This window comes from Leuciscus leuciscus (assembly GCF_965113295.1).
Source record: "Leuciscus leuciscus genome assembly, chromosome: 8".
In the NCBI taxonomy this organism is placed as follows: domain Eukaryota; kingdom Metazoa; phylum Chordata; class Actinopteri; order Cypriniformes; family Leuciscidae; genus Leuciscus; species Leuciscus leuciscus.
The window spans coordinates 29,465,912-29,481,644 of NC_138732.1; the positions used below are offsets into that span (position 1 = coordinate 29,465,912).

Sequence of the window (15,733 nt, forward strand, 5' to 3'; positions counted from 1 at the left end):
AGTCCGGGAACACCTGGTGAAGTCCCAACAAGCCCAGCAACGCCTCTACAACCGGGCGGCCCAACCGCGGGAATTTCAACCAGGAGACAGAGTGATGGTCCTGGTCCCCAATGCAGCATGCAAGTTCCTGGCTCAGTGGCAAGGCCCCTACACCATAGAAGAACGAGTCGGCCCAGTTAATTACAGGGTAAGACAGCCTGGCCGTCGACAAACAGTACAGCTATATCATGTCAACTTGTTGAAGAGGTGGGTCGGGGACCAGGACCGAACGGCCGCCCTCACCGTCCAAGAGCCCGCGGTTGTGCACTGTAAACCCAGATTTTGATTCAACTCAAAGAGATTGAGTTCATATTACTTAAATGTGTCTAATTTATTGACATTACTTGTTAATTCTGATTAAGCTGAACTTTTTCTTGTCCTTTCTTATTGTAATTGAGTTTTTAAGTCCAATCAGTAGTTTCTACTCAAACAAACTGAGTTTGTATTACTTAAACATGTGTCATTTTTTTACATTAATTATTAATTCTGAGTAAACTGCACTTTTTAATGGCCTATCTTATTGTAATTATGTGTTTTAGCTCAAACAACTTAAAATCACCAAGTTTTGCCTGTCCAACGGTAAGTTCAGAGGGTCAAAAACAAAATACGAAATCGCGAATTATTTTCCAGATGGAGTCATGGGTAAGTTCGTGATTTCTGGACGTTATTATTGTGTCCACTGTAGCCTGACCCTTTACTGTAAATTTACAGCGAATTTTCTACAGAATTGTACTGTATTTCCATAATACAGAATTAGGCTGTATCTTTTACAGAACAGCTGTAAATATATAGCACATTTCTGTTTTCAACCCGATAAATTCGTAATACAGTACCATACATGGGATTGATTTATTTCGCGCTCAATTCAGTTCAAATGTGACGCGAGCAGACAGTAGCTACTACAGGCAAACTTGATTTGTCAGCGGGATTCAAATGAACAGAATAATCATTCCTGTCATCAAGATAAACAGTGTCTGCGAATCTGTGAGCAATTTTTAAGCTTTTGTGAGCTTCGGTTCGTGTTTCAAACATTAGTTGCCTGTGACGCAGCAGAAAATGGACGACATTAACGTTAAGATGGATGGAAGAATCATCTGAATAATCTAACCTGCGACTGTGACGATAAATGGGATTTAGAGTTTGAGAAGATGGAAAATTGTTCAACTGAGTGATACGGTAAGCCAGTATATATTTTTTTGCGTTCGCATTTCTACATTGTTTCCACGTAACTTATTTGGTTTGATTGTGCGAACGCGGTTTACTACCGCGGCCGCGCAAGCATTCACTGACTCTGTTAACCTGTTTACCAAGTAACGTTAACTTCGACATTTCACATAATAGGCAACATTTACCATGTTATTTGCATGACGTGCTTTTGATATATATATTTCGTTTCAGGCTTTGCAATCTGATGACGGTCCAGTGCTAATGTAAGTGCTTTTAAGTAGTGTTACAGTTATAGTCTATCTATGTGTTAAAAAAAAATGCTGTCAGTTCTGTGATCGTGCTTTTGAATCGTTGTCAGAATTTTGCTTGCACAAGAAAATCCATGTTCCTAATGTTGTTTCTAAATGTAGTATTCCTGATTGCCATGCCATGGTCCTACAACTACTCCCACAATTCAAAGAGAAGTTAGACGGTGTTATCCTTCAAGCAGATAAGTAGAGATTATTAAACAAATCTCATTAATCTGTAATATGTTTTATGTTTTGGTTCTGTTGATCATGGTTGTGCTGTCCTTTTTAAAAATTGTTTCAGGAATTTGCAACGCTGATGTCCAGCAATCTACATTTGCCAGAGAGTCCACACTTTATATTGCTTGGTATGTAAACATTGGGTAGTTTTAACCTAAAATGAAAAGCCATCATTTACTCACCCCACTGTAAAATATGTTTTTATTAGTGTTTTTTTTTTTCTTGTTTCCAGTCCAGATATCTAAATTTCTTACATGAAGCATTTAATAGACAAGTAAAAATTGTCTTGTTTTCTGAAAGAATAAGCCAAAATTAAGTGAGTTTATGCTTAAAACAAGCAAAACTAGATGTACCGCATCGCGGTACAAAATATGACCGCCGCTCAGGCCTGCACTGGCTTTCCAGAAAAATAAATGACGTGGAGTAATTTGGCTGTATTGCGTGTTTATGTATATACCTAAAAAAAGTAATAGTATGTGCATGTCTGTCTGTGTGTGTGTGTGTGTGTGTGTGTGTGTGTGTGTATGTGTGTGTATTTGTGTATGTGTGTGTGTGTGTGTGTGTGTGTGTGTGTGTGTGTGTGTGTGTGTGTGTGTCTGTGCGTGTATGTATGTGTGCGTACATGTGTGCGCGTGTGTTTGTGTGTGTGTGTGTCTGTGCATGTGGATTTGTATGTGTGTGTATGGGTGTGTGTCTGTGCGTGTGGATGTCAGTGTGTGTGCATGCTTGCGTTTGTTTGTATTCCTGCATGTGTGTGTGTGACAGTATCATCCTAAACCAGCAACCCTTCGCTCAACAGCACCATCTACAGGCCGATGAGTGTACAGTCACTAAATGTGCACATAAATGAATTTATTTTATACCCCCCCCATGGATGAAATTCTACAAAACTTAGCAGAGGATACCCCCAGAGGTTGTCAAGTTAATCATACACATGAAATATGGTGCAGTTCTGAACATCTCCACTGAAGATAGGGGCGATTAAAGCAGAATAATATTGCATTTTCATTTTTTATGGGAGGGGCGCAAATCACAAATGAGTGATTATGGGCTAGGTTGATGTGCCATAAAAATTTCTTCATCCTCGGTGCCACGGTTCAGGTAGTTATTTAGGAAAAACTGAATTTTTTTGGGTTTGGGGGGGCCCAGCGCGGGGGGGGAGTGGCCCCCGGGGACCAAACGAAATTTTTCCTTAGAAGTCTAGTGGGGCTACATGCCCACCAAATTTCATGTTCCCCGGTGTTTCGGTGTCCCTGGTATCGTTGACGAAAAATTTACGGGGGCCCCAGCGCAGGGGGGGGAAGTGGCCCCCGGGGACCAAACGAAATTTTTCCGTAAAAGTCTAGTAGACCAACATACCATAAACATTTCTTCATCCTCGGTGCCACGGTTCAGGTAGTTATTTAGGAAAAACTGCCTTTTTTGGGGTTTGGGGGGGCCCAGCGCGGGGGGGGGGAGTGGCCCCCGGGGACCAAACGAAATTTTTCCGTAGAAGTGTAGTGGGGCTACATGCCCACCAAATTTCATGTTCCCCGGTGCTTCGGTGTCCCTGGTATCGTTGACGAAAAATTTACGGGGGCCCCAGCGCGGGGAGGGGGGAGTGGCCCCCGGGGACCAAACGAAATTTTTCCGTAAAAGTCTAGTAGACGAACATACCATAAAAATTTCTTCATCCTCGGTGCCACGGTTCAGGTAGTTATTTAGGAAAAACTGCATTTTTTGGGGTTTGGGGGGGCCCAGCGCGGGGGGGGGGGAGTGGCCCCCGGGGACCAAACGAATTTTTCCGTAGAAGTCTAGTGGGGCTACATGCCCACCAAATTTCATGTTCCCCGGTGCTTCGGTGTCCCTGGTATCGTTGACGAAAAATTTACGGGGGCCCCAGCGCGGGGGGGGAAGTGGCCCGGGGACCAAACGAAATTTTTCCGTAAAAGTGTAGTAGACCAACATACCATAAAAATGTCTTCATCCTCGGTGCCACGGTTCAGGTAGTTATTTAGGAAAAACGGCATTTTTTTGGGTTTGGGGGGGCCCAGCGCGGGGGGGGGAGTGGCCCCCGGGGACCAAACGAAATTTTTCCTTAGAAGTCTAGTGGGGCTACATGCCCACCAAATTTCATGTTCCCTGGTGTTTCGGTGTCCCTGGTATGGTTGACGAAAAATTTACGGGGGCCCCAGCGCGGGGGGGGGGAAGTGGCCCCCGGGGACCAAATGAAATTTTTCCGTAAAAGTCTAGTAGACCAACATACCACAAAAATTTCTTCATCCTCGGTGCCACGGTTCAGGTAGTTATTTAGGAAAAACTGCATTTTTTTGGGTTTGGGGGGGCCCAGCGCGGGGGGGGAGTGGCCCCCGAGGACCAAACGAAATTTTTCCTTAGAAGTCTAGTGGGGCTACATGCCCACCAAATTTCATGTTCCCCGGTGTTTCGGTGTCCCTGGTATCGTTGACGAAAAATTTACGGGGGCCCCAGCGCGGGGGGGGAAGTGGCCGCCGCGGACCAAACGAAATTTTTCCGTAAAAGTCTAGTAGACCAACATACCATAAAAATGTCTTCATCCTCGGTGCCACGGTTCAGGTAGTTATTTAGGAAAAACTGCATTTTTTTGGGTTTGGGGGGGCCCAGCGCGGGGGGGGAGTGGCCCCCGGGGACCAAACGAAATTTTTCCTTAGAAGTCTAGTGGGGCTACATGCCCACCAAATTTCATGTTCCCCGGTGTTTCGGTGTCCCTGGTATCGTTGACGAAAAATTTAAGGGGGCCCCAGCGCGGGGGGGGAAGCGGCCCCCGGGGACCAAACGAAATTTTTCCGTAAAAGTCTAGTAGACCAACATACCATAAAAATTTCTTCATCCTCGGTGCCACGGTTCAGGTAGTTATTTAGGAAAAACTGCATTTTTTGGGGTTTGGGGGGGCCCAGCGCGGGGGGGGAGTGGCCCCCGGGGACCAAACGAAATTTTTCCTTAGAAGTCTAGTGGGGCTACATGCCCACCAAATTTCATGTTCCCCGGTGTTTCGGTGTCCCTGGTATGGTTGACGAAAAATGTACGGGGGCCCCAGCGCGGGGGGGGGGAAGTGGCCCCCGGGGACCAAATGAAATTTTTCCGTAAAAGTCTAGTAGACCAACATACCACAAAAATTTCTTCATCCTCGGTGCCACGGTTCAGGTAGTTATTTAGGAAAAACTGAATTTTTTTGGGTTTGGGGGGGCCCAGCGCGGGGGTGGAGTGGCCCCCGGGGACCAAACGAAATTTTTCCTTAGAAGTCTAGTGGGGCTACATGCCCACCAAATTTCATGTTCCCCGGTGTTTCGGTGTCCCTGGTATGGTTGACGAAAAATGTACGGGGGCCCCAGCGCGGGGGGGGGGAAGTGGCCCCCGGGGACCAAATGAAATTTTTCCGTAAAAGTCTAGTAGACCAACATACCACAAAAATTTCTTCATCCTCGGTGCCACGGTTCAGGTAGTTATTTAGGAAAAACTGAATTTTTTTGGGTTTGGGGGGGCCCAGCGCGGGGGTGGAGTGGCCCCCGGGGACCAAACGAAATTTTTCCTTAGAAGTCTAGTGGGGCTACATGCCCACCAAATTTCATGTTCCCCGGTGTTTCGGTGTCCCTGGTATCGTTGACGAAAAATTTACGGGGGCCCCAGCGCGGGGGGGGAAGTGGCCCCCGCGGACCAAACGAAATTTTTCCGTAAAAGTCTAGTAGACCAACATACCATAAAAATTTCTTCATCCTCGGTGCCACGGTTCAGGTAGTTATTTAGGAAAAACTGCATTTTTTTGGGTTTGGGGGGGCCCAGCGCGGGGGGGGAGTGGCCCCCGGGGACCAAACGAAATTTTTCCTTAGAAGTCTAGTGGGGCTACATGCCCACCAAATTTCATGTTCCCCGGTGTTTCGGTGTCCCTGGTATCGTTGACGAAAAATTTAAGGGGGCCCCAGCGCGGGGGGGGGAAGTGGCCCCCGGGGACCAAACGAAATTTTTCCGTAAAAGTCTAGTAGACCAACATACGATAAAAATTTCTTCATCCTCGGTGCCACGGTTCAGGTAGTTATTTAGGAAAAACTGCATTTTTTTGGGTTTGGGGGGGCCCAGCGCGGGGGGGGAGTGGCCCCCGGGGACCAAACGAAATTTTTCCTTAGAAGTCTAGTGGGGCTACATGCCCACCAAATTTCATGTTCCCCGGTGTTTCGGTGTCCCTGGTATCGTTGACGAAAAATTTAAGGGGGCCCCAGCGCGGGGGGGGAAGTGGCCCCCAGGGACCAAACGAAATTTTTCCGTAAAAGTCTAGTAGACCAACATACCATAAAAATTTCTTCATCCTCGGTGCCACGGTTCAGGTAGTTATTTAGGAAAAACTGCATTTTTGGGGGTTTGGGGGGGCCCAGCGCGGGGGGGGAGTGGCCCCCGGGGACCAAACGAAATTTTTCCTTAGAAGTCTAGTGGGGCTACATGCCCACCAAATTTCATGTTCCCCGGTGCTTCGGTGTCCCTGGTATCGTTGACGAAAAATTCAGTAAGGTGACGAAAAAAAAAAAAAAAAAAAACTTTGACAATCCCTATATGACCGGCTAGCTACGCTAGCGGCGGTCATAATTATTAATAATTTTTATTAATTCGTTTATTTTTTTATTTTTTTTATTACAGGTCAATCTCTAAGCGACCAGTGTTGGATATTACGTTTGGAAGGTCAAGGTGTGTGTGAAAGGATCACAGCCTAACTTCATCACTGGCCTGGCAGCGCTGTTTGCCTCCTCCTATGAGTTCAGCTTGCAGTACCAGGAAGAGGCAGCACCTTGAATTTGTTCAGAGGTTAGTCTTTAGCATATTTGCCATTCATATAAATATTAGACTGAATTGTGACTTGTCTTGACAGTATGTATTAAGCTGACTACTGGTATAAACAATATGGCCATGGTTTCCATACTGGGCTTAGCTTAAGCCAGGTCTAGGCCTTAATAAAATTAGGGTATTTAAGCAGCTTTTATAAAAATGTCTAAAAAAAAACAAAAAAACATTACTGGTGTGCATCTCGAGACAAACCAGTGGCAGTCACATATTTTAAGATATGTCAGTGCAAGTTGTTTTCAGTTAAATGATTAGTGAAAATTCTGTCATTAATTACACACCCTTATGTCGTTAAGACCTTCGTTCATCTTCAGAACACAAATTAAGATATTTTTGATGAAATCTGAGAGGTTTCTGAACCACCCATAGACAGCAACGTCTTTGCAACTTTCAAGGCCCAGAAAGGTAGTCAAAACATCGTTTAAATAATCCATGTAACTACAGTGGTGCAACCTTAATATTATGAAGCGACGAGAATACCTTTTGTGCACAAAAACAAAATAACGACATTATTCAACAATCTCTACTCTTTCACGTCATTCTCCTACGCTGTTGACGTAGTGTAAACAGTGTCAAGTCACCTTCATTTTTACAGTGCTTTTAACAATATAGATTGTTTTAAAGCAGCTTTACAGTGATAATAGGAAAGTACAGTAACATAGATTGTTTAGGCTTTACAGCATCTCTAGAATAAATTGATTAGATCGACTATTTTTGACTGTCAAAATGCCGGCGAGTTGTTCAAAATCTTTCTTTTTAGTAAATTCTGTGTACACAAACCAAGGGCGTAGGTTTGGCCTCAGCTTTGGTGGGGACATCCCCCTCCCCCTCCCCCTGGAATGAGTTTTCTATATGTAATTAAATAATGAACAAATGAATAAAATACACACGTATCATAGTATGCATTCAACACAACAAATCCATTATTATTATCTATTATTATTATTATTATCCATGATTACAGTATTCCATTAATACTAAAATTGTATCTACTATTCTATATCAAATTCTATTGATATATTCTATTCTTAAATATTAAATTCTTAGGCTACACTCACTCACAAATACATTACATAAATAGAATGTAGAAACGAAAAATGTCTCAGATCCACTGTTTATGTTGACTGCAAGATTCTAAGTTAAGGTCAGCTAATTAACATTCAGTGACTTGCTAACGTAGCATTCTATCATGATAGCGTGACTTCTATGAGTCTATCAGTGCTGCACAGCCTAATCAATACTCTTAACCTTAGTTGAAAGATTGCTGCTGCTAGGTTTAACTGTAACAACATGGTAACACATACTATCACCAATCAATACTATTTTCCACAGTAGAATCTGCATTTGAAAGCCTGGTCAGTCACTACTACTGCTAGTTTATTTGTGTGGCTAGTTATTTTGCCTACTTACACTCTGCTTTATGAAAAAGCTTCGTATGTCCCCTTTCTTCTTCTTGGGTGGCATAGCTGATCTATCTACAAAGTACAAAAAGTGGCAAAAAACGGAATATTAAAATGTTTTACTCTGGCCTTTGTATGTGGCAGAGAGACAGCCCTGGAAAACTTACCGTCGGCGTCGTCGACGCGCGCGCGCACACACACACACACACACACACACACACACCACCCGCTCGCTGCCAGTGCAAGCACAAAAGTAGTCCCGGGACTCCCGGCCCGCGCGTGTAGCCTGTCAGATACACCGCCGCCAATCAAATTACGGCGTTTCTTGTACTGTCGTTGTTTTGGCTGTTGGAATCGATCCAAATAGCAGCGCAAAGATCCAAATAGCAGTTCAAAGGAGCTTGCTAAATATTGGTGGGGACAAATTTGTCATCTCAAAATATTGATTGGGACTAGTACCTAGCGTCCCCCCCTAAACCTACGCCCATGACACAAACAATGTTCTCAATGCTGGAGTTCAATTTGACCGAAAACGAAAATACGGTCAAACTTAAAAGTGGCGTTTCCATCCTAATTATGCTTTTAAATGAAAGTTTGCCTCAGGTAGATTAACAAAAAGAGGTTGCATTTTGGCAAGAGTTATCCTTTAATGCGTTCCGGCCCACTCATCCGCACAAAACAGTGCCTGGTGGCTCGAGAACGCAAACCCAGATTTCAAGGTGCAAGCCTTGAAAAAAAGCCAGTGCAGCACTTCTGGGTTCTACGTCAGAACGTAGGCTTATTATTGTCCGACTCTGGTCGTGTGTGATGACCCAGGAGCTAGCCAATAGTGAGCCTGCGTTCTGATGTAGAACCCATAAGCGCTGCACTGTTTTACACTACGTCAACAGTGTAGGAGAATGACATGGAAAAGAAGAGATTATTCAACAATGTCGTTATTTTGGGGTTATTTTGCGCACAAAAAGTATTCTCGTTACTTCATAATATTAAGGTTGAACCACTGTCGTTATATGTACTATTTACCGATGTTTGTACCACCTTTCTGGGCTTTGACAGTTGCAATGACATTGATGTCAATGGAGGGACAGAAACCTCCCAGATTTCATAAAAAATATTTTAATTTGTGTTCCGAAGATGAACGAAAGTCTTAAGGGTGAGTAATAATGACAGAATTTTCATTTTTGGGTGCAAACATGCAGTTTAGTCTGGTAAACGTCATGTTTAACATTGTAACGTAAATGCCTCTGGGTTAATGCGAATTAGCTCAAGAATATAGGGAATTTTGGCAATATTAATATTTATAACGCATGGTCATAATTGTAACAACAATGACTTTGTGTTGGGGAATTAATTAGCTCAAATTAGCGGTAATATTCATCAATGTGAATATGCATCTGTTGCTTCCATAAATTAATTTATTCAAATTAGGGAATAGGTCAAAATCTCGGCTCGTATCAGCGATTACACAATTACTTGTAATAATCACTGATAGAGACGGGTAGCATTTACTCAATTTGGGGGAATTTGAGGTAGAAGTTGAGTTTGTTCATTTACCATGCAGACTGGCCGTCCAGCGGACAGAATGTATACTTTATGAACAGAAATCGGGCGTCTTTAACACTGACAGATAACACTTTCTTGTGGCCACAAAGAAGATAATTATCTCCGTGTTTTAGACAATTTTAGGTTTCTTTTAAGAATAAAACCAATCGTAGAGCTTATAAGGTAAAATCTGCACTCATCAGGGACTCAGAATTTGAAACAAAACAGGCAAACTTAATTCAAATGATTTAACAAAGTTTATTTAAACAAGCTAGCGATTACACAATTATTTTAAATCACGCAGGAGTAAAAATGCATAAACAAAACAGGCAATATAACGATCGTAATACAGAGATACCACAAAATAAAAAGGTTTTAGAGAGAGATTTGGGAGAGAGAGAGAGAGAGAGAGAGAGAAACTCAGCGAGAGGAAACTAATAGTTGAGATACGAATGATTTTAGGTGTGTGTGTGAAATGTGGAGATGGTAGCGTTTGTAAGGTGGGTGTGTCGCTCCGTGAGCACGTGGTAGTGTGTTTATCTCGGCACACGTGGGTGAGAGTATGTGTGTGTGTGTGTGTGTGTGTGAACGTGTATGTTTGTGTGTGTGAAAGAGAATTTAGAGAGAGGGATAGAAACAGTTTAGTCATTCACCACAAAACCCCAACGTTTCTCAGTAATATTTAGACAACTTTAAACAGCATTTCCTTCAGATTGCAAATTTAAAAGATCTACGTTACTCTGTTTGAAAGATCGGCCTTCCTTGAGTGCGTTCGTCTGTGTTGGATAAAGACACCTGGATCACGTGGTCACAGCGTTCTGGTTGCTATGGCGACTTGAAGCGAGCGAAGACTCAGCAAAGATTATCTTTAGCCTTAAGTTGGTTTTGTGGGTTGGTTTCAGAAGACTATACTATAGTAGTTCTAAGAAAAGACTTGGAAATAAAAGGAAAATAAAAGCGAGCGGAGCTTCCTTGAGGGAAGGAGGCGTGTCTTCTTTCTCTCTGGCGGACTGCAATGAGAGGAAAGGGGCGCGCAATTTTAAAGGGCTAAACTCACGCCTCCCTCACGTACGTGGGCCAATCGTCTTTAACAACGTATGGGCCCACCTCCTGACGTTTTGAGGTCTATACGCCTCCTTTTCCGCGGGGTTTTGAACGATGAATTCGTCCATAACTTAATACCACTGGTATTTAATAAAACAATGCATTCTCTGATATTTTGTGTTAAAGATTCAGCATCGTTGTTGTTCGTGGAACACGGCAATACCGCGAATGACAGTTCTAATATCTAAAATCAAGGAGGTACATCATTTCTTGTAATTGTGGACACCACAGAGTGATTACAGGCCAACAAACTACATAGGCATAATATTTGGGACAGGGGATCAGACACACATCAAGAAAATACATTTAAAATATTTCATACAAGGATTTTGGTCCCACGTGGTGGGATCTGCGTGTGTTTCTGTGTGTGTGTATGTGAGTGCGTCTTGAAAGTTCATACCCGTCCGCTGAACTCTTGTCCCCGTCGCTGCGGGTGAGGCTTATGTGTGTGCGTGCGTTTGGCTCTTTGGATTGATGTATTAGGCACAGACCACATGTTTCGGGCATCTGGTCTCTACAACACTGTTTTATTGTTGTGAAGAGTTAATTAGTGTCTATGTGTAAATCAGTGTCCGAGGGACTCCCTAGGGGGGAGTGCTTTCGGGATCGCTCTCATTGGTCAGCGTGAGGCTCTCCCGGCCATAAACAGACGGTCTCTGTTGGTTTAGACGTAAGAGATCATGTAGAGTGAGAGATAGTCAATGATTTACACCATTTTTCGGCGCCGTTTGGGCTGCACGTCTTGCGCAGAGCAATCTCAAAACAGCAGAGGTGTCGTAAATGAGAGTGCTTTGGAATGTGAGAATAGCTTGAGTCAGAGCGAGACAGGGGTTTTGTAGATTTAGACTGCATTAATTAATTTGATTTAATCACCATGCAACTGGTGATCTGCTCTCCGTTACATTCCCCCTTTTGATGAGTCGACCGGGCGTGTATGGGCCTAGTCGAGTCATCACGGTAACAACGGTCAGATGGCAGGTGCATGGATGGGAGGAGGCTGCACACGGGTGTTGCTTAGGACTGCAGCGTGAGCTCGATGAGGTCTTCAGCTTGCTCTAGTGGGGAGTCATCCTTCCGGAGGTTTCTCCTGAAGCCGACGGAGACTGCCTCTGTGAGCTTGGCTGTGGAGGTTCGAATTGCGTTGATCCTTCTGTACAGGATATAGGCCAAACCCAAAGCTAGGGCGTGTCCGAGGATGCTGGTAATGCACAGTGCGGTATCAGCGGCTGTCCATGTTTGTACCACAGGTGAAGTGTTCAGAATGGGTAGTCGGGACAATGCTTGAAGGGCTGAGTCCAGGGGAGCTATGTCGATAACTTGTGGCCCCCCCTTTTCAATCCAATCTTCCAGTTCGGGATCTAGAGTGAAATTGCGGTTCTTGAAGAACGACGGAATTTCTAGCTCGGCTTGGTACTCTTCACTTGGGAGGTGGTACAAGGCCAGGTCATCTAGGTGGAGGATGGCTCCTCGTGGGACTTGAATCCACATGCTTTGGTTGAGCAGGTTGACACGTGTAGCAGTGTCGTGTTGGTCATAGGTCAGTGTCGCTGACCGTACTGGAGTGTTCACGAGCCATCGGTTTCCTACGATCTCAGCTTGCGTCTCGGTGACCTGGTTGCGAGGTTTCGCATCGGCCGGACAACGTGCGTCGTTGGCTAGTTGTTGGAGGCCGCAGATCCCATCGGTGTTATCTCTGAGGAAAGGTTTGCTGGGACAGAGATAGTGAATGTCTTTCGTGCGGGTGCACATGTGTAGGTTAGGTGCTAGGTACAGTTGTGGGTCGCTGTCATGGTACGCTACCACGTCGGGAGTCCGTACTTTAAACTGAGTGTCCCGTTGCCAGAATCCGATGTTGACAATGTCTTTAAGACGGTAGATTCGGCTTGATTCGATGATTGGCAGATTGAGGAGGAAGCCAACCTCCCGCTGTGCCGGGTCAACGTACAGGGGAATGGCGCTACCTAAAGAGTAGGCGAGATGGGTTTGTATCGGATCCGTGGGTGCGGTGGTGGCGGAAGCCAGCACGGTTTGTACGAGACTCAGGGGTATTAGGTAAGGCGGGATCCTTCCCATGGCTAGGTTGTCCATGGAGGAGCTCACTTCTCTGAGCATGTCGGACATCAATGCGGTGACCAACTGAGTTTGGGCAAAGTCATTCTGGAAGACTGTGAACATCTGTCTCATTGAGTTCAAAGTTTGGTTCAACATGACGCTATGTGTGTTAAGGATGGTGACTGTACCTCTCAGTGTTTTGCCTATGGTGGTTAGGGATGCGCTTTGTGTGGTGAGTTGGTCTTTCAGCTGTGGGAGTTCCGTCTGGATTTCTGTCACATGTCTTCGTACCGTGGCGATGTTCACGGCATTGACGCTAGACATACCGATGTTGAACAGCGTGCCCACAGCTGCAGCGGCTCCGAGTAGGGCTCCGAGGAACCTTTTGGACCGTCTGTTGTGTCCACTCAGTTCGGCCTGGGTGAGAGTCACCTTTTCAAGTTGGTTCAGCATGTGGACGATGTCAGCTTCAGCATGGTCGAGGGCGGTTTCTGTCCATCTGGCACCCGCCCAACTGTAGTGGGTGGCGGACCTCGGGTAGTGCGCACGGTAGACGTTTCGGGGGTCGAGTCGCACGTACACTTTCTGTGTGTGTGTGCGGCAATTTGTGATAAGCAGTCCAGGCTGTTCTCTCAACACGATTCCCGAGGCTGGCCCCGGTGAGATGACATCGGGTGGTGGCTGGCCTCTGGTCGACTGAAAGCACATGATGGCAATCCACAGCAGCATCCTGTTACAGGCAAGAGAGAGAGAGGTGTGGATGAGAAGGGGAAAGAAAGAAGGCACAGATCAGCAAGGGTTGTCCCGGGGGATGGGACAGTCTTCTTTCCTGTAGGGACGGCGGTTGAGTTTAGTTCGTATTGGCCTCTTCTTGTCTGTCCCTACTACGGGCCACATATCTTTTAATTTGATTTCGGTGGACCCATTTGAGAACGGGTTCTCTTGGTCCCCGTTTAAGCTGGATCTGGTATGCTACAGGAGAGAGTTTGTTCACAATTTCATGTGGTCCAGTCCAGTGAGGCAGAAACTTTTTTGACAGTTGCTTGGGTGGCAAGGCGAAACTGTAGTACAGGACTTTGTCGCCCACACTGAGTTCTTGGTGCGATGCCTTTTTGTCGTAAAAGGCTTTCTGGCCTTCAGCGCTGGTCTTCAGGTGTTGCTGAGCGAAAGCGAAAGTTGTTTTCAAGTGTCTATGGAGCTCGTCCAGATATTGGGACGTGGTGTAGGCAGTGACGAGGTTGTTGTCTCCTGGTTGGTACAACAGGTGTAAGGGCAGAGTCATCTGCCTCCCAGTCATGAGTTCAAATGGAGCCACTCTGGTGGATTCCTGTGGTGTGGCTCGGATAGCCATCAGCACCAGGGGAAGTTTCACATCCCAGTCTTTCTGGTTAGCCGACACATATTTTCTCAACATGGCGACCACCGTTCGGTTAGACCTTTCTACCTGTCCGGATGAGATCGGATGGTGACTGATGTGAAGTTTGGCTTGTACCCCTAGAATTCTCCAGATCTTTTGCATGATCTCTGCGGTGAAATGGGTACCTCGATCTGAATTGACTCTCAGTGGCAACCCGAATCGGGAGAAGATGTGGTTCATCAGGAGATATGCCGTTGTTTGGGCGGTGTCGTTAGGTGCTGGCAAACACTCTACCCACTTGGTAAACTGACACACCACCGTGAGAAAGTATTTGTTACCTCTGCTCGATCTGGGCAGCGGTCCCACCCAATCAATTTGGAGATCTGACCAGGGAAATGTGATTCCTCTGCGTTGCAACGGGGCTCTGTGAGTCAGGTTTGTTGGGTGAAACTGGCAACAGACCAGGCATTCTCTCACATACTCTGCCACATCCTGCTGCATACCTGGCCAGTATGCCACTTGTCTAAGTGTCTCATACGTGGCTCTGGTACCGTGGTGCCCCGCGTAAGGTGCGTTGTGGGCGTGGTTTATCATCTCCCCCCTTTGACATCGGGGCACGACAAGCTTGGGCGAAGTGGTGTCATCGGTGACAAACCATAAAATGTCGTCCCGCACACGCAGCATGTGTCTGCTGTTGTGTAGGTGTCTGAGATCTGAGTTATCAGTGGTGTCCGACGGTGCGATTGGGTTGGGGGAGGGGTCTTTGAGGTGGAGAATCATAGTCTTTATGGCAGTGTCTGAGGCTTGCATTTCTGCAAGGTCGTTGTTTGAAATTTGTGGGGTTAGTGACAGCATCTGCGAAGCAGGTGCAGTAGCAGGTGATGGTTTCTTGCTTCGGGTTAGCACTGCTACATCGGGGGTGGGTGAGGGTTTCGGGGAATTCCACGGTTCACCGTGTAGGGCGCCCGCTTTTGCGAGGGCGTCAGTGTGGTCATTGAAGTCTTTGTCTTGGCCTGGGAGTTTGGAGTGTCCTTTTACCTTTTTCCAGTACACGGCGAGATCGTGTGTCGTTGTGATGTTATCACATTCCTGGAACAGGTGTTGGTGTTTTACAGGCTTGTTGTTAGCAGTTTTGAAACCATTCTGTTTCCAGGTCTGGAGATGGCATACAAAACTGAGTCTGGCATAGTTAGAGTCTGTGCAGATGAGAAGTTCTTTGATGTTGTTTGATGCTGCGATTTGCAGAGTTATGAGAATTGCTGCGATTTCTGCATACTGTGATGACTTGGGGCCTAGCTTGAAGTGTTGTGGTGGGCATGGGTGGTCGTTCACCCACAGTACCCCTGCACCTGCTTTTAGGATGCCCTCGCTGTTGTAGGAGCATCCGTCCACGTAGGCTGTGGGCATGCCTTCGCACGCATTCTTGTCAAAGTACCTGTGGCAGGTCAGTGGTGGTTCTTGGGGCTCAGGTGTGTTCAGCGTTGCGGCAGGAGAGTTGTCAGAGCAGTTTTGACAGGCCGCCAAGCCGTTACCTAGAGCGGATTTGTGGTTTTGTGCATATCTTGCCTCAACGTTTCGTCCTTGGAGAGCCATTAGCCATGTAGCAATGCGTGAATTAGTGACAACGCCGTCGCGGATTCGCTGGCTATTGAGGAACATGACGGGCTGGTGGCATGTTTCTATGATGACTTTTTGTGCAC

General features: G+C 45.9%; 1 long non-coding RNA gene across 1 annotated transcript in view; it reads left to right on the top strand.

Moving 5' to 3' along the window:
* The first annotated feature begins 884 nt into the window (after positions 1-884).
* The window catches only part of LOC309505109, a 39,537-nt gene continuing 24,688 nt past the window's right edge, over positions 885-15,733 (top strand). The window contains exons 1-3 of the long non-coding RNA XR_014208282.1: positions 885-1,469; positions 1,798-1,861; positions 6,378-6,542. This is a non-coding gene — a long non-coding RNA (uncharacterized lncRNA). The remainder of the gene's footprint in view (positions 1,470-1,797; positions 1,862-6,377; positions 6,543-15,733) is intronic.